General features: G+C 45.2%; 1 protein-coding gene across 1 annotated transcript in view; it reads right to left on the bottom strand.

Annotated features, from left to right (window-relative positions):
* The window catches only part of KIF5A (kinesin family member 5A), a 602,234-nt gene that overhangs the window by 304,192 nt on the left and 271,108 nt on the right, over positions 1-26,934 (bottom strand). The gene's annotated exons all lie outside the window — the stretch shown is intronic.

Raw genomic sequence — 26,934 nt, 5'->3', positions numbered from 1 at the left:
AGCAGTAGCACAACGCGTCAGGGGTTTAAGCAAATAAAGGCGCTAAAGAATAAACACAATCAAGTCCCAGTAATATTTTGTCAGTCCTTGCGAGCCATGTGTCCAAACAACAGTCGGACATCCCACGTGAGTCACAATATGCCGCGCATCCAGGAAACCCCACAGCAAGTACACCACAAGTATATATGGCAGCTCTAGCCAGTTCTCATCGAGTTTATCTTTGTCAGTTATGAACCTGGGTAGATTAATCTCACCGCTGTCAGTGAGCACTGGAATGTCAGACAGCATCCTGGGATGAAAGCACACAAGATCAAAGATAACTAGTCCGGCATTCACGTTGTATGTAATCGCTCACAGGGCGGCAGTCCATTGGTCTTCGGTCAGTCATTCGTCATAAGTGTGGACACTGCTTTGACACGAATGGTGCAAAATGCAGTGCCTGGCTACTGCTAGAGATGTGCGGAGCCGTATATGACTAGGCATGTTCAAGTCAATGATGTTAGCCATGCTGTGAAAAACGGCCAGGTGGCAGAACTGGAAAATCGCTGACGGCGATCAATTTAGCAACACAACAGGATGATGGATGAAGTTTTCAAACATCACCCCAGTCACAGATCTGGGATTAATCCATTGTTCTTTTGCTCACCATGCCACCCCAGTTTGGACCGAGCCATATGCAAATCATTCTTCTGCTCCCCATGTGATTAATCAATTTAGGCCACTCCTCCCTCCACTATGATTGCAATGCTTGATACTCCCATGTGATATGACATATATTGCAAGCATCAATCTCACATCTGTTGTTTTTGCATTTGTCGCCCCAAGTGGGAAGGGTATGCCCAGACATGGGTCCCGTGCTTGCCATGCCACCAGATTCATGCGAGCCTGACTGATAAAGGGTGATACCCTGAAACCAGTCCCAGGATGCTTGTTTCTGGTCCAGTGAGGACCTGGCTTGGCAGTTTGGGCTGGACTGTTCCCATGAAGAACAGGGTCAAGACTGATTTGCATATGGCTCGGTTGAAATTGGAATGTCATGGCAAACAAAAAAACTGATGGATTAAACCCAGATCTGTGAGTAGGGGTGAATGTTTGATGTGTTTTGCGCTCTGTCTGTCTGTTGTTTTTACATTTGTTGCCCCAAGTGGGAATGGTATGCCCAGATGTGGGTCCTGTGCTTGCTATGCCAACAGATTCAAGCTAGCATGGCTGATGATGGGTGATGCCCTGAAACCGGTCCCAGGATGCTTGTTTCTGGTCCAAGGAGGACCTGGCCTGGCAATTCGGACTGGACTGTTCCCAACAGTGTCAAGATTGATTTACATATGTCTGGGTCCAAATTGGAATGGCATGGCAAGCAAAAAAACTGATGAATTAAACCCAGATCTGTGACTGGGGTGAAATTTTTATTTGATTTGTTGATTTGTTTTGCATTCTGTCCATCATCTTATGTTTTTGCATTTGTTGCCCCAAGTGGGAAGGGTAAACCCAGACGTGTTGCACAGCGTGCGGCTCCGCAAGCCGAAGGTTCTGCTCGGGACGCGGCACGCGGCAGCAGGATGGGCCGCGCCCGAGCCTTGCATATGTTTGTCGAGGCCCCAAGTTGGGCATGGGGCCTCGTTTTCTCTTCAGTGCGGCGCTTCCCCAGTAGATCCTGCTCCCCCACTCACCTCTTTTCTTTCTTCTTTTCTTTCCTTTCGCCCTTGTTTAAAGCTCCTTATATACTTACTATCTTTCCCATGTTTCTTTCTCCTTTCCCAGCATGCTTCCTTTTTCCCCTGCATGCACTGGTTCCCTATTCACTATGGTATTTTTTCAATAGCATTTTAACACTGGATCCCAATTCAAGATGGCACCTTTTTACTTCCTGTCAGTTACTTCCTGATCCTGGGGTATATAAGGGGTGTGATTCTTGTTCTCTTTGCGCTGCAACACTTCCTGTTTGGTGGTGTTCTTCGCTCCTGTTTCTCTGCATCTGCTATTGAAACTCTGATTTTGTTCCAGCTTTTTCCTGGTCATTTTTTCCTTTCCTTTTGTTTTGATTTTCTTTTACTCTTGTTTGTTTCAGGAGTTCCCTCCTGTTGAGGTTTTTTCCCCCTTTTGGGGTTTTTTCCCTCGGGGACTCCTTCTGGAGGGCACGGACTGCCTTTGGCATTCCCTCCGTCAGCAGCACCATGGCTACCAGAAAGGGTCGCCCCTATTTGGGCCAAGGCAGAACTTACAAGAACAAGAAGTCTGCCACACTTCCTGTGGGTCACAGACACAGATTACGAGTAGGTCATGACAAGACGTGGGTCCGTGCTTGATATGCCACCAGATTCAAGCTAGCTTGGCTGATACCTTGAAACCGGTCCCAGGATGTTTGTTTCTGGTCCAGGTAGGACCTGGCCTGGCAGTTCGGGCTGGACTGTTCCCATGGAGAACAGGGTCAAGGCTGATTTGCATATGGCTGGGTTCAAACTGGAATGGCATGGCAAGCAAAGAAAGTGATGGATTAAACCCAGATCTGTGACTGGGGGTGAATGTTTGATTTGTTTTGCATTCCGTCCATCATCTGTTCTTTTTTGCATTTGACGCCCAAGTGGGAAGGGTATGCTTAGATGCAGGTCCTGTGCTTGCTATGCCACCAGATTCAAGCTAGTTTGGCTGATGAAGGGTGATACCCTGAAACCAGTCCCAAGATACCTGTTTCTGGTCCAGGGACGACCTGACCAGGTCTGGCAGATCGGGCTGGACTGTTCCCATGGGGAACAGGGTCAAGACTGATTTGCATATGGCTGGGTCCAAACAGGAATTGCATAGCAAGCAAAAAAAATGATGGATTAAACCCAGATCTGTGACTGGGGGTGAATGTTTGATTTGTTTTGCACCCGTCCATCATCTGTTTTTGCATTTGTTGCCCCAAGTGGGAAGGGTATGCCCAGACGTGGTACCGTGCTTGCTATGCCACCGGATACAAGCAAGCCTGGCTGATGAAGGGTGATACCCTGAAACCTGTCCCAGGATGCTTGTTTCCGGTCCCGGGAGGACCTGGTCTGGCAGTACGGGCTGGACTGTTCCCATGGGGAACAGGGTCAAGACTGATTTGCATATGGCTGGGTCCAAACAGGAATGGTATGGCAAGCAAAGAAAGTGATGGATTAAACCAAGATCTGTGACTGGGGGTGAATGTTTGATTTGTTTTGCGTTCCGTCCATCATCTGTGGATTTTGTATCTGTCGCCCCAAGTGAGAAGGGTATGCCCAGACGTGGGTGCCGTGCTTGGCATGCCACCAGATTCAAGCTAGGCTGGCTAATGAAGGGTGATACCATGAAATCGGTCCCAGGATGCTTGTTTCTGGTCCATGAAGGACCTGGCCTGCCAGTTCAGGCTGGACTGTTCCCATGGGGAACAGGGTCGAGACTGATTTGCATATGGCTGAGTCCAAACTGGAATGGCATGGCAATCAAAAAACCTATTGGATTAAACTCTGATCTGTGACTGGGGGTGAATGCTTGATTTGTGTTGCATTCAGTTCATCATCTGTTGTTTTTGCTTTTCCAGCACCAGCATGATTGAGAAAGCCAGCTATCATTTTACGTGGCGGGGGCAAATGACCGTCTGTTTGTCAGACAGGGTACTCTGCCACAATTGTGAGGGAGTACTGTGTCCGCTAAACTCTTAATCAGGCACTTAAAGTACTGGAATTTCAGAGTAGATGCTTTAATCCCCCTATTGAGTGAAGATAGCAGAGTTGTTCGACATTAGAGGGCATATTTATACTTTTTGGTGCACAACTGTACTAACGCAGTTTTGCGCAAAAAAGTTTAGCATCGGCTTGCGCCATTCCTGAGCACAAGCCGGGCACCATATTTATGGAATGGTGCATGCCAGTGCAAAGGGTGGGCTAGCGTAAAAAAAAATGACATTAGCTGGGTGGGGCTGGTGGTATGGGAGAAGGGGGTTTTGCATCAAAAAATGATGTTAGGCTGGTTAGAGTAAAAAAAGATTACTCTAACCAGCCTAGTGTCATTTTCTGACGCAAAACCTTTAATACCGCATGATTCCTGTCTTAGAAAAGACAGGAGTCATGCCCACCACCCCAACGGCCAGGACAGGGGACCAGTGTCCCCTGGGCATAGCTGTTGCACCCTGTGCCGTGCAAGGGGCCCCAAGTCGGGCCCCGATGGAACTTTAATTAAACTAAATAAATTACTTACCAATAATTACTATACTTACCTGGGCTGGGGTCCCCCATCCTCTGGTGTCCCTCTGGTGTGGGTGGGGGTGTTCCTGGAGCTTGAGGAGGACACCTGTGGACCCATCCCATGGTGTCTAACCATGGAAATGGGTCCACAGGTCCCTTAAAACCTGGTCTGACCCAGGCGTTAAATAATCATGCAAAGCAGGCTTTGCGCTATTATTTAGCCCCTCCTCCCACCCGTGCGTCAATTTAAAACGGGGGATAAATATGGGGCTAGTACCATTTTTTAGATGGGAACGCCCACCTTGCATCTCATTGACGCAAGGTAGGTTCACGCATCTATAAAATAGTGCAAACTCCAATATTTTGACGTTAGACAGGTCTAACATCAAAATATAAATATGGAGTTAGTGTTGAGCCGAATCTGCGGAAAAAAATGAGGTCAAAGTCAGCGCAAATGGGGTACAAATTTGCCCCTTAGTATTTGAGTCCATCAATGACTCATCTAGAGAGTTTAAAAATTGCCAAGGTCATCAGTTCTGCGAATTCCTTGTAACTCCCACCCACCATGATGAGCATACAGGGCAAGTACAGCAGGCCATATTTATTGTCCCAGTGATATAATCAGAACTGTAGCAGCAAGAATTTGTTGCGCTTGACGTTGGTGTCTGAGGAGTGAGCTGCTCAGAGAAAGACAGATGTGCAGTCAAACAAAAATGGACCACTTTTTCTTGGCTGTCTAATGGATAATCCTTGTATGCTCATGATGGAAGAGGCATGCGATGATTGGGTGGGGCTGACTCTCGGCGTTTCGAGTTCCTAGGTCTAATCTGATGGGTACCTTAAATGTGAGGGGTTCATGATTGTCCCTGAATGTTGTTAATAACCCTAACATGGTGCTCAATACAACTGTTTATGTTACAGGTCTATGAATTATTAACTATAGCCTCAGCTTGCAGTCATTGTTTACGGTACCTTTTCGTCATATAATAAATGAAGGTGGAGGTGTACATTGGTCTTTACTAGAGAGACAAAGCCACTGTGTAATGCATCAGTCGGTTCTTGCTCATGACTGTCACACATGTGGAGGGAAGTTACACAAGTGCTATGTCATTATATTATGGAATTCGCCTCACAACACACACAAATATCACTGCACAGATGTAGTAGAGAATATGCTCAAGTTATCTGTTTAATAACAGGCCAAGTTATATTATTAGAAAATCTTTAGCTATTCCATGTAACAAATTGAAAGAACACCTAAAACCTCAACATTTGCCTGTTGATGTAGGTGAGCACCCATAATTAACTCAATGCACTGCTTGTGTAATTGCACATGAAATCACTGCAGAAACCACAGTGGGATCATGAACAGCATCACCTATGACATCATAAACAACATCACCAATGACATCAGTGAAAGAACTAGAAGTCACTATCTGGTAAAGTTATGTTAATTTGGCCGAGAGGCCACCACAGAACAGATTTCGTAGCAGAAGCATGATAGACACATATAGTAGGTTGTGAACCTTGGATGGGAGAGGAGGGAGGCTTGCAAGTGAATCTATGAAGAATACCAACACTGAAGAACTGGAGATAAAGGTAAGTAACCATCTTCTTTTCTACCATTGGATTTTTTATAGATTCACAAGCCTGAATCAGAATACTAAGTAGTACAAAAGAACTCTCAGTAAGCCAGAATCAGGCTCACCATTAAGGAAACAGATTGTATAGACCTGTTTGGCCTACTGAGGCATCTGCTGCTGCATCCATATCTAGAGAGTAGTGCTTTGCAAATGTATTCCTGTTCTTTCATGTCGCTGTTTGATGCATGTCCCATAGTTTCACCCCCACACTAAGCTGCCAACATGCTCCTGGTGGAGTGTTTTCACTTTACCCCAAATGGAATGCTTTACTTTATAGACGGCGAAGAAGACTGCAAGCTAGTTGTCAATGTCTTGTTTAGGAAGGGGTCGGCTCCTGCTAGGATGCATAATGGAGACAAAGAGTTGATTGGTTGTTATCATATCCTTTGTTCTATCAATTTAAATTGGAGGCACCTATAAATAAGCAATGAATTAAGGTCCTCATTATAACCCTGGCGATCGGTGACCACTAGGGCTATAGTGGTGGTAGTACTGCCAACAGGCTGGCGGTACTGCACACCACATTTTGACCGTGGCGGTACTGCCACGGTAGCACCGCCATGGCGGTCAAGGTGGTCGAAATCCTCCAGGGCAGCGCTGCAAGCTGTAAGGGGATTTCGACTCCCCTTACCGCCAGCCTGCCCATGGCAGTAGACACCGCCATGGAAAGGCTGGCGGTAAGGGGAGCGTGGGTGCCCCTGGGGGCCCCTGCACTGCCCATGCACTTGGCATGCCTCCAGGCATAGCCCCATCACGCATTTCACTGCCTGAATTTCAGGCAGTGAAATGCGCGACGGGTGCTACTGCACCCGCTGCACATCAGCATTACCGCCAGCTCTATTACGAGCTGGCAGCAATGTTGATGTGACTTAACACTGTTACCGTCCGGTGGCCCAGCGGAAAAGTCTAAATAGGGAGCCAGATATACTGCCAGCACTTGCAGCATTCTGGCGCCTGCAGCCTCGGCGGTCTTCTGGGAAGACCGCTGAGGTTGTAATGAGAGCCTAAGTGTTCTCTCCGCTGATGTCATAGGATTTGGAAAAATGCAATCAAGTATCACAGATTGTTCACATGAAAATATGAGCGTTCCTTAGGCATGAACTTTAAGTTAGTGAGCAAAGTGACTTTACCCTTAGTGAAATGCAGGAGCGTCTCACTGATCGTTAAAGCAAGAGGCTCTCCAACTCATCTTGCTATGGTGAATGTTTGTACAGCTGACCTTTTCCACGAAAGGTGTTGGAGTTCTACATTATAAATAGGTTTGTCCCTTCATAAAATGTTTGATGATCCTTTGAGAAAAGGAGGAAGTAGTACTGCCCTGCCTCCCAAAGCCCAGAACTGCCACCAGTTGCACCCTTATTAAAGAGTATTTTAATGCCTCTTGATTGAGCTGACATATGAATGTCAATCGTTGGTGTCGTTGGGCAAGGAGGGCATTGAAATCTTTTGACTGATATTGTACATTTTGGTCACAGCTGGTGTGTCAGTTTTGCCCTGCAATCTTGGGATATATCCAGATGTCCAAACTCTAAGTGGTTAGGAACAAGATCAGGATGAAAGACTTCAACACGGATTGCTTCTGGAGTCCACTTGTCAATACCTGCTTTTGCAATCTCAGCATTTCTTCATTTCCAGTGTTGTAGGAGGGGGTAAGCCCACTTGTTAAAACTTGTTGCAGCGAGTCTTGGCAAAGCTCTCACTTGTGACAGTCCCACATTGACCAGATAAGTACATCTGCATGCTCATTCTGAACTCCTGCCAGACGTTCCACTGCTATATCCACCCTGCATACTGTGTCCCAATCTCGTAGTCGCTGATAGGGTGCAACACCTTTTGTCTCTATGTTTGGTATTTTCTGTTTGTAATAATGGAAGCATAAATCTGTGTGAGGTAATCCTGGCCAATTCTGGAGCAAAGTGTGATTTGGTCCCCACTCGGGCTGAGTGGGAGTTAGCAGGCAGGGCAGCACAGGGGAGCCAGGCGCTCTTGTTACCATCCTGAGTGCATGAGTGTAAAGCTCTTCTTTCCTGTTGAGCTCTGATAAGTTTGGTGGCTTTCACCGGTGCCTGAGAAGTAATTTTGGTCATAGCCACATTTGTTTGTAGGAGTAATGTTGATGGCTTTGTCCTCCACGCTGTTTTTAGTGTTTCCTTTGAGACTGTGACTGCCTGCGCCTGAAAAGAATGTTAATGTGGCACATTAGTTCAGCACCTAAAGAATGCACTGTAACCGGGTCTGCCTTAATGCTTTCTTAGTGCATCATCCGTGTGCATGTCCTGTAGTCAGTCAAAGGGCATAACCAATATTTTGGCTTGTAACATTGGGTGATAAGAAGTGGACCTAAGCCTGCCTTACCTCCTAAGTACTGTGGCTCCTCAGTGCTGGCCAAAACCAGTAATTGACACATCTATAGCCATGTCGATGATGGCTGCAGAGGTGATGATGCTGCAGAGGTGTTGGCCTCTTTTTTGGCTCAAATCAAACAGGGGCATAATGCAATGCCACATTTGCTGCTTTTATGGAAGTCGTTGCCATCAAGCTAACTCTGTGTCCTATACTGCCTGTGTTTCTATCATCCCTATCCTGGGTGAAGAGGAACTAGGCATAAAGGAATTTCTAGAACTTCTCTGGCCCTCTGACACTATAATTAAATCAGGTTGGGACCAGCCTTTTACAAATACTGCAGCAGAGTCAGGCCCACTGTATTTCCCCTGGAGGCACTGGATCACCACCTAAACTGTTGCTGGAGTTTCATCATTCCTTTCCAGGCACAGCACAGCATGGGGATCAACTGTGATTTTGTTCTTGTCTGCTCCTTGAAGTCGTACAGGTAGCACTGCTACTCCAATGACACTGACAGATTAAATCTTTTGGCCACCCACTCCAGTGGGGCATGAAGCAATATTATCAGGCTTTGAATCTGATTGTGGAATTGTCTTATCAGCTCTCTTAAGTACGGGTAGAATCATTCCATTTCTCATCCTAATGATTGCTTTCTTTGTTAGAGTACCCCCTACATGACATAACCTTCCTCCTCTTCTGTATCAGTTTCTCAATCACTATCATGTGCTTCCTCTTCACACATGTCTGGGGGGGTTCAAGGACAAGATTGTAGATCAGGTGGTTCTTAAGGTGGATGTTGAGGTGGTTGAGGAGGAGGTAGAAGAGGAGATGGTGGACGGGGAGTTGAGGCAGTTTGAATGGTGGCAGCAGAGGAAGATACAGATGAGTCAGTAACAATGGGAGGGTCCTATTTAGGAGCAAAAACCTCACACACCCAAATAGGTGTCATGCTTCATCATCGGAGTTGCTCCTCGTCAGACTGGCGCTGCAATGTCTGACGGGCTCCACCCCAGATGGGGGGGCTCTTTGCCGGAGTTCTTATCTGAGATGATGCCCAGACCCTTATTGTGTGCATGAAGAAAGGAGATCAAAAAATAGGAATCTAAAATTGGCTCACTGTACCATAAAGACAAATCTATTTAATCAGAATATATAGGTCAGAGGCCAAGGTTAAAACTAAACATAAGAGTGAAACAGAGTTATTGGTCAATCACTCTAGAGAGGGGTGGGGAATTTCCACGTCATCCCCTATTAAGGTCAACATGTTTCGCGTCTAAAAGAGGCCCAAAAGGGTCCAGTGACGCTTCTTCAGGACCAAAAAAATATACGAGCTATATGTGTCTCCTATTTACGTAAAGTACTAGTAAACTCATACCTGAAATTGTCAGGACAAACTGTATCCAGTCACTCACACTAATATGAAATTGCTCTTTCTGTCTGTCGCCCTCGTCCCCATTGTGGAGCGGGCTACCTGGGACAGAGCGGACTAATGGTCAGGACTGTATATCTCCTTGATATTAGCACAGCCTGCCGGTGGGTCACCTACCCGGGTCCGCGTCTCCCGTACGAAAGACGCGGACCCGGGTAGGTGACCTGCCGGCAGGCTGTGCTAATATCAAGGAGATATACAGACCTGACCATTAGTCCGCTCTGTCCCAGGTAGTCCTCCACAATGGGGACGAGGGCGACAGACAGAAAGAGCAATTTCATATTAGTGTGAGTGACTGGATACAGTTTGTCCTGACAATTTCAGGTATAAGTTTACTAGTACTTTACGTAAATAGGAGACACATATAGCTCATATATTTTTTTGGTCCTGAAGAAGCGTCACTGGACCCTTTTGGGCCTCTTTTAGACGCGAAACATGTTGACCTTAATAGGGGATGACGTGGAAATTCCCCACCCCTCTCTAGAATGATTGACCATTAACTCTGTTTCACTCTTATGTTTAGTTTTAACCTTGGCCTCTGACCTATATATTCTGATTAAATAGATTTGTCTTTATGGTACAGTGAGCCAATTTTAGATTCCTATTTTTTGATCTCCTTTCTTCATGCACACAATAAGGGTCTGGGCATCATCTCAGATAAGAACTCCGGCAAAGAGCCCCCCCATCTGGGGTGGAGCCCGTCAGACATTGCAGCGCCAGTCTGACGAGGAGCAACTCCGATGATGAAGCATGACACCTATTTGGGTGTGTGAGGTTTTTGCTCCTAAATAGGACCCTCCCATTGTTACTGACTTTCTCCCTCACAGGAACAGTGTACTTTTCTTGACTTGCATACCTTTAGGGAGGTTGTACATTGGACCTATATTCCTCCCAATCCCTCTGTTTATAAGAAGATACAGATGAGCCATAACTTTGGGTAGCCTCTATGGTATGTAATGAAGTTGTAGCTGAGAGAAAAGCCTCTGGAATGTATCCAGCATCTGTTGCAAGGTATTCATAAAGTTTAACCGACACCTGTGTTAGAGGTCTCTCTAATAGTAGCAGGGCCCATATGAGTACCGGTATTCTCGCATGCGACCCTCAAGTGTTGGGTTCTGTGGAGCATATCCCTCATAATTGTGCATGTCATAGTGCTGTACTTTGACATTTTTATCTTGTGGTGATCTCCCTTATTCCTCTTTTATTCATCTTCTTGAAGCTCTGGTATGGACCAGACATCTAGCTTTGTTTGACTATAAGCTGTGGACGACGCCTATCCTAAGTTACTGGCACCTTCCTCTAGCTCTGAATTCAGACTACCGGCAGGTAGGTGAGTTAAAAGCTTTAAAGGTGAATGTGAATACGGGAAAATCATTCATCGTCAAAAGCATCCTCAATAGGACCACAGACGGAGTGGCTTTTGGCAAGTGTAAACTAAAGTGGTGCTCCTCTAAGTGGTTTACTTCAAAGAACTTGTGGTCGGGCCGTGATGGTTGGGTTGTCACCAAAGGGGTCATCATCAATGAAGCCTTCATGCTCATCAATGGGATGGCTTTCTGCAGTGTCCTCCATGATAGACAGACCAAGGCTTTCCTCGATTATGGTTGATGATGATGTGTCATTAATGGTACTGCCAATGTGGTGCTGCTGATAATGATACAGTCTTTATCTCCAAAAGTGGGCTTCCTTTCAACAATGGTTTTAGCATGAGGGTTGGCTGGGCCTGAGAAGAGCTGGATTTCCATTTAATCTTGAGACCAGGTAGTTCCACGACCTTTTTTCTTGTCTTTACCAAAGAGGACTTGGTTTTCCTCTTCTAAGAAGCAGAAGCTGGCACTTCTCTGGTGAATTCCGAGTTCAGGATGCTTCCTTTTTAGCACTGCCTTTGTAGAAGTGCTTGGAGTGGCACTATGCATAGAATCCTCCACTGACAAAGGATAACCCCCATTAGAAGGGGAAATCCCCTTCCTTTCAAGGTGATACAAGGCCAGCCTGTTTTATGTCCTTCGAGAATTTTGAAGGTAATGCTTTGCAGATGCCACAGTTTTGCAAAGGACGCAAGTTATTACAGCACTGAGAGAGTGGATCATCAGTGTAAAAGCTCCTTTAACTGCAGGCAGAACACATTTTGAAGAGAGACCGTGTCTGTTCATCTGTATTTATGGTAGTAGGGAGTGCCTTCCCTGGATCAGAAATGTCAAGGAAATCATCCAAAAACAATTCAGGGTTGACAGGAGCGTCAGCTAGGGCTGGCTGTGGTCCAGGGAAGGTGAGGTAGAAGACAAAAACCGAGAAAGAATATGTTTTGAGTAGTAAAGTCCAAAGCTCTCTCCAGATAGTCCCCAATGCTTGTGGCAGAAATCTGAGCAGTGGTGGCCTCTAGGGAGAGCAGAAAGCTCAGCACATCCTCATCATTGGCTAAAATTTAGGTTGGTTCCAATGAGGTGGATCTGCTTCCAAAGAAACACTGTTGGTCCTAAAGGCATTTTAACTGTTCATTGTTGTATTACAATTACCACAGATCCCTAATCTGGTAGATGTTGGGCTCTTAAAATAAGGCAGTTAACTAGGACTGTTTCAACTTGACCAAAGAAAATATAAGGAACGTTATGATTCATGCTGAAAAATGTTTCAAAAGCAACTCCATTTTGCAGAGTGATTCATTTTACAGCACCATTTTCCAATTAAATTTGCTACAGATCGTAGATGTAGTTTTGAAGGGAAATTAGAAAAATATTCCAGTACTTCAGATTCTGACACAGTACTCAGCAGTATTGTTCTTTGCAGCAGCAAATCACATATGACCTATAAGAGAACTATGTGTTACTCCTTCGGGGTTGCTTTCAATCCTGGATAGGCTGAAGATCACTAGGCCATCCAGCCTTGAAAGCATCTTACTAAACACGGCATACTGACGGGATCCCTGTACCTGAAGGGACAGTGGAGTGTTGACGTATTAGAACCTGGAATTTCACTGTAATGTGCTCTAAAAGCCAATAAAAACAAGAATCAACCACTGCCAGAGATAAGACCCACCCTACTAACGTTACACAATCTATTTAATTCTAAGTGTAACTCTGTCAAGAGATAACAGAGGAGTTATGCCAAATAAACAACCTGGAATTTGTCTCTGCATCCTGGGTGAGTGTCCTTTTTATGATATTGTTTTGGAAAGATCTATGACTAAGGTAAGTTCTTGGGAGTTTGACCTTATGATGTTGATCAGCTTTGAGTAAAATCTTCCTGGACCAGTGTATTCAGATAACCAAATTAGGATGACAATAAGGCTACTCTTTTATAAAAGAAGTAGGTGGTACAAGGGTATCCTTGAGATACAAAATAAGCACTTTAGGACAAGATGGCAGAGTGATGCACTACCTGCTCATCCTCCACCTGCCACCACGATTAGAATCTGCAAGACAAAAAAATTACCGGAGCCACAGCATGGAACAATATTCCTCAGAACTGAACTGGAGAAGGGCAGCTCCACAGAAGAGACTGAAGAGAGACAGAGCCCTAAATATGAAGGAATTCAGAAACGTCATCCATAAATAGATGAAGGGAAAGATGGCCGCTGCAATCCAAAAACGATAAACAACAAGATCCCACTGCATGATGATCCCCATTGATGGGGAGCTGAGTCCCCTGACTTATGGTGGGCAAGGGTGTCAGCAAGGACTCACATGGCCTCTACTGATAGAGGCACAGGCTATTGGTGAGGGGATTGCAAGAGTATCCCACTAGCCTGAAGCGAGGGGCACTTAAGAATGTGTCAGGGGCTGGTATCTCCTAAGAGTGGCAGACCCCAAGGTGCAAGTAACCTGCTTGGGTGCAGAGATCACACACCCATCCAGGAAGGGATCCACAGTAGGATGTAACCTAAGGAAGGGAACCCACCGAAGTATGTTTACCGGGCCTAAAAGAAAAGAGCAAATCAGGCTGGAGATGAATAACTAAAGTATGAAGCCTGCAGATCACAGAGCGAAGGTACTAAAGCAGACCAAGGTGTACCCGCAAACTAATGAAAACAACTCTCAGCCTCTGACTGCAATCAGTGAATTAGGAAGGCATAAGACTCATGCAGGGGAATGCCCCTGAAAAAAGTGAAACAAAAAGACCTATATCCCTTCTTGCACACAGCGAAGAACATGTGTTGAAAGAGAGTAGAAAATAGAATGGAGCTCACAAAGTCAGGCCTTAAGACCTAGGGACAGAAACAGAACCCAACACTCAAGAACTGAAGAGGTCCCTTGGCACAAACATTGATGACGTAGAGACAGATGTGAATGCTGTGGGTTCTAGGACATCTTTTTTGAAGGACTCACTTACACTCTCTACCAGGATGTTTCTCAGGCCACATTACAAACATTCACCAAGTTCAGATCTGTTTCTGAAAAGTCAAAAACAGAGAAAATACATTATAGGTGGACAAACGCTTTCGGAATTGTCTCTGATTATCGCTTTCTATATTGTCATTGATTATGCCAGAACAACGCACCATTTCACAGACAGGTGTGAATCGACAAAATGTATAAAATTGGACTTGGGATCAGACAAAGAAACCACAAAGAACAGGGAATAGCCAACAGATCATTCTCTTTCGACGGACAATACGAAAACGCAAGACAAAGACTGACAGGTGGAAAACATGTGAGTAAAGATGCAGAGAATGCAGCTGAAAAATTAAGAAGTGACTGAAAGCAGGAAGATCTGATAAACTGTCCTTCCACACAAGGTTGCCATCATAGCAGCTGTCCTGGGTACTTATTAGCCTAGGCTGGGTTCTGGTGATTTTGGGCACATGTGTGGATTCCTCCAGCATAGTGCAACCGAGGAGGTGAAATCAGCAGGAATTGTGTGGACTCCAGGAGGTTTCATGTTTTGGTGGAAGATAACCTATACAAGAACGGTTTGGACTATTGAGCTTGTGATTGGTTGGTTGGCGGCGGGGAAGGGGAGCGAAGTTTGTTCTGTTATTTTGTCCTGGGGCACATATTTGAGGATCACAGTCAGCAGATGGCTCACAAGACCTATCTTTCGAAAATATGCCATAGCTTCTTAGGCTCCTGTTGCAACTAGAAGAGAAGGAGAAATTGGAAAGTAAAGTAATAAATCATAGTGAAGATGCTCTCTTATAATGCAAAGGGATTAAATGCAGAGAAATGGAGAACATCTGGAGATCAAATAAGCCCCTTCCACATGGCATAGTATGCATTCCGGGACCCACCTCACTAGTGAAGATCAGAACAGGACTGCCTATCGCTTACCCCTCATCATTTGCACAGAAACATAACGGTGTGTCCCTTTATATATGCCGAAGACGTCCTCTAACAGTGACCATTACTAAACTATATAGACAGAGCAGGTATAATAATCCGGTCTCTTTTAGGGGGATAGCCCCAAATTATAGCCCCCAGTACTATGCAGAGGTCATTTCTGCTGACATTTTTGTCAACATTAGCAGGAACTGCAACTGCAGACTTAATAGCAGCAGGGCTACTGAAATTATGCTCTTGAATGGCAGCAGCGTTTTTTGCATAATCATATATTTGGTTATTTGACTCATAATCCATCACTTGTTGCCGAATCTGCAGATTTAAAAAAAAGAAAAATTCAGGTTCTAGCTCAATGGGTTCAAAAATTGCTAAAATGGGGTGACTTAAACAGTCTCTTGGTTCCCATTCCAGCATTGCAATTTTTTTCTTATTCCACTCCCGGACAACGATCCTATCACTGCTGATATTAATCTGCATCGGAAACCCAAACCAGACGTTGCACTAAGTGGCATTTACACCTATTGTTGTTTAGGGACCCCATCTTAAAAGCAGATCTAGCTGAACTGGTTAAGGAATACTCTATAGTCTGCTATTAATGATAATGAAGAGGGTACATCAATGGGAATATGGGGCGCCTTTAAACAATAGTGAGTAGGAAGTATATTTCGTTGATGGCCCCCCTCTGCAAGCTTCGAATGTAGGAGGTCCAGAAGTTAGAACAGGAATTAAAATTTAAGGAAAAGGAATACAGAGAATCACCCACAATGGTTGAAATAAGAAAGTTAATGACCATTAGGGGCCAGCTGACGACCATTCACACCAATAAAGCAGAGCTGTTTATGTCATACCTTAGTCAGCACTCTTAGAGCACACCGTATAGTAGGATCCCACCTGGCAAACACCTCAGAGAGAAAAGGAAAAATAATACACAAAGGACATCAGGCCATCTAGGGGGGCCATTACCACATGCAGACAAGACAAAATAGAGGCCTTAGGGATTTAAAAAAATATATATCTACTCAAAAGATGAATGTACCATAGATCTACAAAGACACTATCTCACTGAGTTGCTTCTCTCTCATTTGCCATCAAAACACAGACAGATTATAGATTCCCTGATAACCAAAGAGGAAAATAAAACAGCAGCGAAGGCGCTGATGAGCATATCGGTAATTAATATGGAACGTATGAAGCCCTGCTGACATTAAGGTTGGGAAAGCTGTTCAATCATGTTGCAGACCAAGGCAAGATGACACATTTACATGGGTGAAGGCATTATAATCACTATACCTTATAAAGCGAAAAATTCACCAATGTGCACTTCATGGAGGCCATTTGATTACTCGAAGACACATCACCCATGGAACAGTGGCAGAAGGGAAAGGCGGATAGATGGAAAGTGAAAGAAGGGACACTAATTAAGATTTCAATTTCTATTTAGGAGATTTCTTAAGCGCATGGCTACCTGATGGGCTTCCCAGTGCTAGAAGTCCCTCAGGCTCTAGTTTGTGATGTTCTAATCAAGCAGGAATGTGTTAGGCTGTTTTCTGAAAATAAATGTGTTGTCATTCATCCTAGGTGGGGTGTTCCACAGTTTCAGGGATAAGTGTGCAAACGAACGCCCTCTGCTCCTGGCCTTCTTCGTCTTAGGGATGGAGAGTAAATTTATACTCCTGGATCTTAGCTTTCCCCTGGCAAGGTAGGGGCAGATCAAGTGCTTTAGGATTTGTGGCCCATACATATGTAACACACGATGGACCAAGTATAACACCTTAAACTTGATTTCTTTATGTTTCGGAGGCCAGTTTAGCATGGCTGGTGCTGGTCAGGGGGCCTGATGTTTTGGGATCCCCAGAAGGATCCGAGCTGCAGCATTTTGGATAACTTGTAGCCTTTTAATCACTGATTGCTGGCTCCCCAGATATAAGGAGTTCCCAAAGTCCAGACGTGAAAATACCAGACCTTGTACAACCACTCTCCAGACAGGGGTAGGCATCCAGCCCATTAGCTTCCTCAGCGATCTTTGAAGACCAAAACAGCAAGATGACAACTTTCTAGCCTGAACCTCAGTAGAGAGTTTTCTCTCCAGCATAACTCCCAGGGTTTTTACTTCTGGCTTGGGGGAAGACGGTCTCCAAGGGAAACAGGCCAACTGATGTAATTCGATCAGGATGGATTGTTGCCGACTACCAAAACCTCAGTTTTACCAAAATTTTGCTTTAGGCAGCTGGCAGCCATTCAATCTGTCACTTACTTCAAGCAGGTGTTAAGTTGGTGCGAAATAATTCCAATATTAGGAGTGAGTGAAACAATAATCTGTGCGTCATCAGCGTATGGCACCATCAAGAATTCCAAGGAGCGAATAATTTCTGATAGTAGGAGGCCATCAAGATTAAAGAGTGTAGGACTCAGTGAACATCCCTGTAGGACCCCATATTTTCAATGCTGGAAGGCTGAATAAAAAGACCCCTCACTCACTTGAAAGGTTCTGTTGTTTAGGAAGGAGGTGAGCCATTTTAGAGCAAGACCAGTGATACCCGCCTCTTTCAGTCCCTGGAGTAAAATAGCATATGAGACAGTGTCAAATGCAGCACTCAAGTCAGACAGCAGATCCACCTTGGCCAAGGACCAATTTCAGCACTTAAGTGACTGCTAAAAGAGATGTTTCCGTGCTGCACCCAGGTCAAAAAACTGTTTGGGGTGTAGTATGTTGTGGGATTCCAAGAATCCGGAGAGATGCTTATTGATAGACTTGTCCAATATCTTGCTCACCCAGGGAAGAAGTGAGATAGGTCTACAGCTTTCTGCTAGAGATGGATCCACAGAGGTTTTTTTTTTAACAAAGGTCTGACAATGGCATGTTTTCAGGCTTCTGGAACACTGCCACTTTCCAGTGAGCGATTGTAAATATTAGTCAACACTGAAGGATTGTGTCACCTCCTCTCAAAGGAAGTTCAGTGGAGGCTGGATCCAGCGGGTAGCCTGATTTAACATTTTTTAACAGATTGATGATATCATCCTCAAGTGGCAGGAGGGCGGATAGTTCCTCTTTTACCAAATCCGCTTGTGAAGTTCTACCTCCCCAGCCAGAGAATCATAGATACTGCTAACTTCCCTCAAAAAGTGGTTGGTCAGCATGTTGCAGCAGGTCTCAGAGGGTGGGAGACCTGAACCCATCCTGGCTAGTTCGATAAAGGAGTTAACTCTTTTGTATGGCTCCTTACAGTAATTGGGTGAGCTCTTGATCCTAAAACTGATGTTTTCTTTATAGCATACTGGTATTTATTAAACCTTTTTAATAGGTTAATTTATTGAAATCATATTAGCTTATCCTCCACTTCCTTTCCGTTTTTAATTCAACTTATTCATATGAAAACCACAATGCCTGTTTCTGTGGTCGGCAAAACAATAATTTGTCCAGTGACGTTGTTATCCAATCGTGAACTGTTGAATTGATTTCAGAAACTTCTCCATTTAGATCTGGGATGGAGTTAAGTAAAATAGTGTCCCAACTGGCTATGTCTGATTTAGACCAGCGGTGGATGAGCGTGGACAGCTGGACAGGAGAGAGCTTCTTTCCTACTATTAGGTGATAGAATGGGACAATAAAGTGATTAGACCAGCGGACTGGTAGAGGGTCTTTTAGTCTCATACTAGAAATACTGGTAACAATTAAATTGAGAAGATGTCCTTTCTTACGCTTGCGGCATGTTACTAGTTGAGAAAGCTGTATAGCAAAGAGATCAAGTTACAACGTTTAATCCACAATCTCAATTTTTGTCATCTAGGTGAAGATTTGTGTTGTGGACTTGGCTGGTCTCTCACATCATTGGTCCAATGATGTCAGAGAATAGAAGGGAGATGTCGTGAGGATTCTTGGAGGGACGGTTGGGAGTGGAAGGAATCAGCGAGTAAGCAGCTGGCACTGTTGTGGATGCTGTACAATAAAGACTTACCAAACGAGTCTTGGATCCGGGAACTTACTTCGTAACAGTGGCGGCGAAGGTCTACAGCATCCACTGAACCTGGCGTGTGATGGACTGACGGCTGGGCTTCTGTCAAGTTCTGTGCAGTTGAGAGGAAACGCTGTGCTGATATTTCAAGTACTCCATCGTTGTGCAGTAATAGGGGCTATGACAGAGCAGCTTTCTTTCCCTCTTGATGTTCGGCAACCTGGAGTGCCGACCTGCAGCCATGTGGAGTGGCACCGCGGGTTGGTGCGTGCCGTGAAATTGCTGAGCTGCAGGTCCTCGTGAGGGGAGCAGAAGGTATTCAGCCGCATTTCATTTTTTGTGAATGTCTCGTGTTGGTAGCAGTGGCTCGAGCGTGTGGGCTGGCGCGCGCTTGAAGGTCTAGCACAATTTTTTACAAACGGGAAACGATATCACCATTGCACAAGCGTGTAACAGCGCGCGCTTTAAAGTTCTCGTGCGAACGTGCACATTTGGCTTCAGCGGCGTTCCAAGGACTCTGCGCTGAGGAGACTGCCACCAAGTGCGACACGGCGCAAGTCTCCCCAACAGTTGATTTCCACTCCGATGCATCGCGAGACTGAAACGGACGTCAGATCTCACGTGTTTTACAGTTTTACAGTGTCTAGACTGCGAACTCATTTTTTTTTCCGTGGCACAAAACCACATTTACATATACTTTGTGTACACTTGGTTCCTGGAAATGCTATATTTTATTGAAATGGAAGAAGGGACAATTTGTGATAACATAACTATTCTTGACTTACTTAAAGGATTTTGAATATTTCATTGTATTACTATTTATTTATTGATTTATTTTTCTTGAAGCATATTTTCTACACTATGTCTCAAATGGCTACTCTCAGTTTGTCTCAACCACAACAATTTTTATCTGAAAGTGGGGAACCCGTTCTACCTTGGAAAAAATTGATTAATCTTTTTGAATTTTACTTGATTGGCATTGGCGGAGAAAATGTTTCGCCAGCAAGAAAACAAAGAATTCTTCTGCATAATTTAGGTATTGAAGGAAGGAATATCTATGACAGCCTTGATCCAATTACGATTGGCACTGCAGATGGTGGCCCTAGGGATGTAAATGATATGTCTTTTATGATGTTAAAGAAACTTTTTGATACCCAAATAAATGTAGTCATGGAAAGACATAAATTCGTCATGAGAGCACAAGCTAGAGATGAAAGAGTGGGAAATTACATTGCTTCTCTTAAGACACTAGCGCAGACTTGTGAATTTGCTGGTTTAACTGACTCTCTTATCAGGGATCAATTGGTAAAATGTACCAATAATCCGAGAGTGCAAGAAAAGTTGTTAGCAAAAAATCCCTCTCTGAAAGAAGCTGTTGCTATTATGGAGAGTTTAGAGCATGCCACTTCCTGGGTTAAGGAAATGAAGAACACCACTTCAAACTGTTTAGCTGATTCCTCGGTTAATCCGGCAGTAGCTCGAATTTCCACTCAAGAAGGTTTACAAGAAAGAAATATCATACAATCAGCAGCAAGTCATCTTAAAGGGGGCAGGGAGATGCCCAAAGAGCCCAAACTTAAATGTTACAAATGTGGGTGCTCTGGACATTTAGCAAACAATCCGAGATGTTTTGCTAGGAATGTCAACTGCAAAAATTGTGGAAAGAAAGGACATTTAGCAAAAGTTTGCAAAAATCAGAATATAAATGTGGTAGATGAAGCAGTGTCAAGTCAACAGTTGATCTTAAATGTGAAGTGTCCTGATACTCAGAATTCCTCTAAAAGTAGGTGCACCAAGTTAGTTATGCCAAAATGTGATGTAGAAATTGATGGTAAAGTTGATCCTGTCCTTGCGGACTCAGGATCTCCTTTTACCTTAATAGGTGATAAAAATTGGGAGACAATTTTTGGTAATGACCACATTGAACTTTTCCCTCCTGACATTAACCCCATAGGCTATGGTGGACAGAGGATTGATTTATTTGGCTATTCATTGATGACAATCAAATTCAAAGGGCGTGAAACTGTAGGGAAAATGTATGTGGCCAAACGAGGAGACAACTTGTTGGGGTGGAGACATCAAAAAGATCTTGGCATTATTCTCAACCCAAATTCCCCTGAACAAGTTCTTTCCATATCTCATATAAGAAATGATGCTTCTATTGTGAATGAATTTCCTGAAGTGTTCAGTGACACATTGGGGTTGTTGGCAGATTTCATAAAAGCATAAAATCGTTTTGAAATCTTCTGCTAAACCAGTAGTACATAAAGGTGGTCATTCTAACCCTGGCGGTAAAAACCGCCAGGGCGAATGACCACGGGAGCACCGCCAACAGCCTGGCGGTGCCCCTTAGGGCATTCTGACCGCGGCGCTTTGGCCGCGGTCAGAGCAGGAAAACCGGCGGTCTCCCGCCGGTTTTCCGCTGCCCGTCAGAATCCTCCAAGGCGGCGCAGCATGCTGTGCCGCCTTGGGGATTCTGACACCCCCTACCGCCATCCTGTTCCTGGCGGTTCGCCCGCCAGGAACAGGATGGCGGTAGGGGGTGTTGCGGGGCCCCTGGGGGCACCTGCAGTGCCCATGCCAATGGCATGGGCACTGCAGGGGCCCCCGTAAGAGGGCCCCGCTTGTATTTCACTGTCTGCATAGCAGACAGTGAAATACGCGACGGGTGCAGTAGCACCCGTCGCACCTTCCCACTCCGCCGGCTCGATTACGAGCCGGCTTCATGGTGGGAAGGTCGTTTTCCCCTGGGCTGGCGGGCGGCCTTTCGGCGGCCGCCCGCCAGCCCAGGGGAAAACTCAAAATACCCGCCGCGGTCTTCCGACCGCGGTACGGTATTTTGGCGGCTCCCGCCGGGCGCGCGGTGACCGCGTCCGGCGGGAGTCAGAATGACCCCCAAAGTAAGGAAAGTACCTCATTTGATGTTGTCTCCATTGCAGGATGAGCTTAACAGGTTGCTGAGTTTGGGAGTTATAGAGGAAATTGAAGCTTCGGAATGGTTGGCTCCCATTGTTTTAGTTCCCAAGGATAATGGTTCTAAAATTAGAATGTGTGTGGACTTGAGAGGTCTCAACCAGTGCATATGGGTAGATCGCCAACCTTTGCCGAATATTAATGAAACCTTAACCATGCTTTCACAGGCCAAGGTATTTAGGGGGTCATTACAACCCTGGCGGAAGGCGGAGAACCGGCGGTAAGACCACCAACAGGCTGGCGGTTTTACTCTGTGGAATTATGACCATGGCGGTTACCACCATGGTCATCCGCCAGGGCGGAGACAACCACCGGGCTGGAGACCTGGGTCTTCAGCCCGGCGGCCGTCACTATACCGACGGTGGTATTTGGACCCGGCTTACCGCCGTGGATTTCCAGCGGTTTGAACCGCCATGAAATCCATGGCGGTAAGCACTATCAGTGCCAGGGAATTCCTTCCCTGGCACTGATAAGGGTCTCACCCACCCCCCACCCCCACCTTGACTCCCTCCCCTACCCCCCCACCACCCCTGCCACCCCCCAAAGGTAGCAGGGGCCCCCTCCCCACCCCGACCCCCAACATCACTTCACCCATACCCACACGACACACATGCAGGGACCACCTACATACTTACACGCACACACGCCGACATACATGCCTACATCCACACACACAGTCATACACGCACACTCACATTCAAACATACACGCACACATCCATACAGACATACCCACAGACATACATGCACTCATTCCCATACACACAACACCCCCGCAGGCATACACGCACTCACACACCCCCTCTACATACACACACGCACACCCCCATGCACCCACACAACACACAACACCCCCACCCCTCCTCACCTCACGGACGATCGACTTACCTGGTCCGACGATCCTCCGGGAGGGGACGGGAGCCATGGGGGCAGCTCCGCCGACACCACACCGCCAACAGAACACCGCAACGGCGAATCACAGGTCGTGATTCACTGGGAGGTGTTCTTTTGGCGTGGCGTGGAGGTGGAGCAACCTCCACTTCCCCGCTTCCCGCCAGTATGGCTGTTGGCGGCTCTCCATCTGTAAAAGGACGGAGAGCTGCCAACGATCATAATAGGCCGAGCGGCAAACTGCCACCAATGGCGGTCTTCCGCACGGCGGTCCCTCGGCGGTCTTCAAAAAAGACCGCCGAGGTCAAAATGACCCCCATTAGTGTGTTAGATATCGGCGGCCTACCATCAAATTTTACTTCATGAGGACTCGAGACACTTAACTTCTTTTGTTACGCCTTTGGGAGCTTTTAGGTTTATTAGAATGCCATTTGGCTTAGCGTCGGCTGCTGCGCGTTTTCAAAGAATAATAAAAGAAGTGCTTAAGGGTTTGAGTTCTGTCTTATTCTTTCAAGACGATATGCTAATTTATAGTGAAGATGACGAGGAGCATGACATTGCTCTCAGAGCAGTTTTGAGGAGATTAAAGGAAAAAGGGTTAACCTTAAAAAAGGAAAAGAGCAAGTTCAAGGTTGGTACAGTTTCCTATCTGGGGCACACCATTTCTGGCGATGGTATCAAACCTAAAGTGACATTGGCCAAATCAATCATATCAATGCCCACTCCCTCTGACAAAGATCAAGTGCGCTCATTTCTTGGTCTAGCGGAATACTACTCGAAGTTTATTAGGAACTTTGCGAGTGTAGTACAACCTTTAAGAGCCATGCTAAAGAAAGGTGTGGATTTTGTGTGGTCTTCGGAGTGTGAAGAGACTTTTAACATTGTTAAATCCAGAATTGGAGAGATGCCTACACTGGGCCATTTTGACACTAGGAGGAAAACTTTGCTGTCCGCGGATGCTAGCCTGAAGGGTTTGGGTGCAGTTCTCTCACAATTGGTAGATGGTGAAGAGAGAGTAGTGGCTTTTGCCTCTCGTTCTCTTAGAGAGGCAGAAGTACGCTATTCAGTAATAGAGTGGGAAGCTTTGGCATGCAATTGGGCCGTTAACCATTTTAAGTACTACCTGTGGGGGTTACTGTTTGTACTTAGAAGTGATCACAGGCCTTTGGTGCAGATGTTTTCGTGCCGTAATATAGAAAACACAACTCCGCGTATCAAACGTTGGGTAGAAGATCTAATAGAATATAATTTCCATGTGGAATACCTACCAGGGAAAGAAAACATTCCGGCAGACTTCCTTTCTAGATTACCTTTGACGGCCCATACTACGGATGATCAGATTCCAATTTTGTGGATTAAGGAACCAGCTATTGATAAGGAAAGATGGGAGTCAGAATGCGAAAGAGACACGTTCGCATTCTGGTTTCAGAATATGTTGTGAAGGGTTGGCCTGATTTATGCAACTGTCCAGATGGTGTTAAAGCATTTTGGAACGTCAAAGATGAATTGAGTATTGTTGGAAATGATCTGTACAAATGTGATAGGTTGGTTCCTCCAGTTGGGTTGTACGAGAGACAGGTCAATTTGGCTCATGAGGGACATTTAGGTAGGAACTTAACCAAAGCTAGTGTCAGAGAATGCTACTGGTGGCCGGGCCTAGATAGACCTGTTCCTTTATCCCCGGTTCATGTTCCTGATGAACCATGGTACAAACTAGGATTAGATCTTGTGGGACCGTTTGAAACTCTACCTCACAATGAAAGATTTGTAATTGTGTTAGTTGGTTATAGGTCCAAGTGGGTCACTGCTAGTTGAGTGAGTGCTATCACCACTAAAGTTGTCATAGAGTTCTTAACTGATGTTTTTGCATGTGAAGGTATTCCGAAAGTGATAGTCACTGATAATGGTGTGCAATTTACTTCACTGGAAATGAAGAATTTTCTTAACAATTTGGCTATCTCTCATTTTCGCACCGCCTTATATTCCCCCCAAGCCAATGGGTTGGTTGAAAAAATGAACCAGTTGGTGGTAGCTAGTGCACAGACTGCCATGGATAATTGTATCCCTTTAAAAACTGTCCTCAGGGAGAAATTATGGGCCCACAGGAATGCTCCTAATGCCGTTACGGGTATGTCCCCCTTTAGAATATTGAGAGGTAGATTGGCGGGTTCTAAACTTAATCCCTTGTGGTTGTTAGCTGATAAGGAGATTGAGGAATCACCAGTTGGTGAAGATTCTATCCGACACAGAGTTATTGCGAATCAAGCAAAATATAAGGAAGCATTTGACGTTAAACATGGTGCTCATCAAAGGTTGTGGCATGTAGGTGACATGGTGTGTGTTAACAAAACCTTTTTGGTCACAGAAAGGGGCGTTTAAATTTATGGGACCGAAGAAAATTGTGCAAGTGAGAAGGAATGTTGTTGTTCTGTAAGGGGGTGATTTGTGGAGCATGTAGCGCTTAGCCAAATGTGTGAATGACAGACCAATGACTGAGGGAATGTACAAGGAGGAAAATATTGGTGGATCTGATCCTGGAGAGAAGACTAGAAGGAGTGTAAGGAATAAAACAATTCCCAAATACTTAGAGGATTTTACACGTTAAGGAAGCTATGACAGTAACATTGTGTGTGATTATATATTGATTATTTATGGTTATTCCATTTTTATTTTAGTTGCATTAGCTATAGCTAAATTTTGCCACTGAGCCCACTATTCTCTTTTTTAGGTGTTGCATTGTGTTGATCCCCATTCCTTTCCTTGTATTCTTTATGTCAATGTGTTTGTAATGTTATTGAAATATAGTTAAGTTAAGTTATTTGCTATGTCTATAGGAGGGAGATGTGTTGTGGACTTGGCTGGTCTCTGACATCATTGGACCAATGATGTCAGAGTATAGAAGGGAGATGTTGTGAGGATTCTTGGAGAGACGGTTGGGAGAGGAAGGAAGCAGCGAGTAAGCAGCTGGCACTGTTGTGGATGCTGGACAATAAAGACTTACCAAACGAGTCTTGGATCCGTGGACTTCCTTCGTAACAATTTGGATCATCTAACAAAGAGAAGCTGGCCTTCTGAAGGCTTTGTTCAGCCAAAATGTCTGGCAAAACACATATGAACTAGGCAGCTGGCCTTGGGGGACGACAAACCAGAAGCCCAGAAAACATGAAGGTTGGATATGTTCAATCCCAAAGGAGAGGCATTCGCACCCACACATAATGATAGGGGTGGAGTTCCCTTTGAGATGATCTTTAAAGGTTATAGCAACACCACTACAAAGTTTGTTTTGTCAGATGCACCAGGGAATGGAATGCCCTGTGGGAGTGACGTTGCTCCATCGGCCAAACAATCGGCTTTAAACAATGTTTTGGTGTGGAATAACACCTCTGGCTGTTTGTTTTCAAGGAAGCCAAATATCTCAACTTTTGGCCTCATTTACAACTTTTTTGCACAGGGCAGTGCCGCAAGGCTTCCAGCTGCTCTGCTCTGCGTCAAAACTAAAAGACCGGATTGCACCATATTAATGACAGATGACGCATTCCTGTCCTTCCTGCCTGAGTGGTCACACAAATTGGTGTTTAGTGCCAACACAGGAACCCTTGCACCGTGGCGCACGATGGTGCAAGAATGTGTGTGTGTTGTTCCTTTTGCAGAATGCAGCACACACAGAAAGAGGAAAAAACAAGGAGGAATGAAGTTATTTCTCTTTGTTATGCCTCCCCTGGGGAAGGCCACAGTTTTGGTGCATTCCCAGGTTTACAGATTCTTGTAAATCTGGGAATGTGTCAAAACCCATGTGTGTTGTGTAGGAAAATCCACTGCAACCTCCATGGAATGCATCCTTGATGTGGAGTAAGGCAAGACAGCGCTTTGCGTTGCCTTTGCTTTATTCTATATTTATGAGGACACGCAAAGCCATGTAGGGTGTCTTTGCGTCACATCAAAGATAGGATTGAGAGGCCTGCACCACCGGAGCGTCATTAAAAGTGATGCTCTGACAGTGCAGGCCTCTTGTAAATGAAGCCCTTTGTTTTTAGGGAGTGACCTGCAGTTAATCAAAAACTTGTACCAGTTATTAAAGCTATTGTTTGAAGGATTAAAGACTCACTTAACATGTTTGGCTCTAAATGCCTATCATTTGCTTACACGACCTGCATTTAGTGGTAAAGCAATTAGGATCCAAAGAATGGAGGCAATTCTTACCCACTGGCCGGTTTAATTGTCGAAGTTCTGCTGATGAATA

This window comes from Pleurodeles waltl, chromosome 4_2 (assembly GCF_031143425.1).
Source record: "Pleurodeles waltl isolate 20211129_DDA chromosome 4_2, aPleWal1.hap1.20221129, whole genome shotgun sequence".
Classification (NCBI taxonomy): domain Eukaryota; kingdom Metazoa; phylum Chordata; class Amphibia; order Caudata; family Salamandridae; genus Pleurodeles; species Pleurodeles waltl.
Note: the sequence above shows the minus strand (reverse complement) of the source record. Positions and strands in the feature narration are given on the sequence as shown.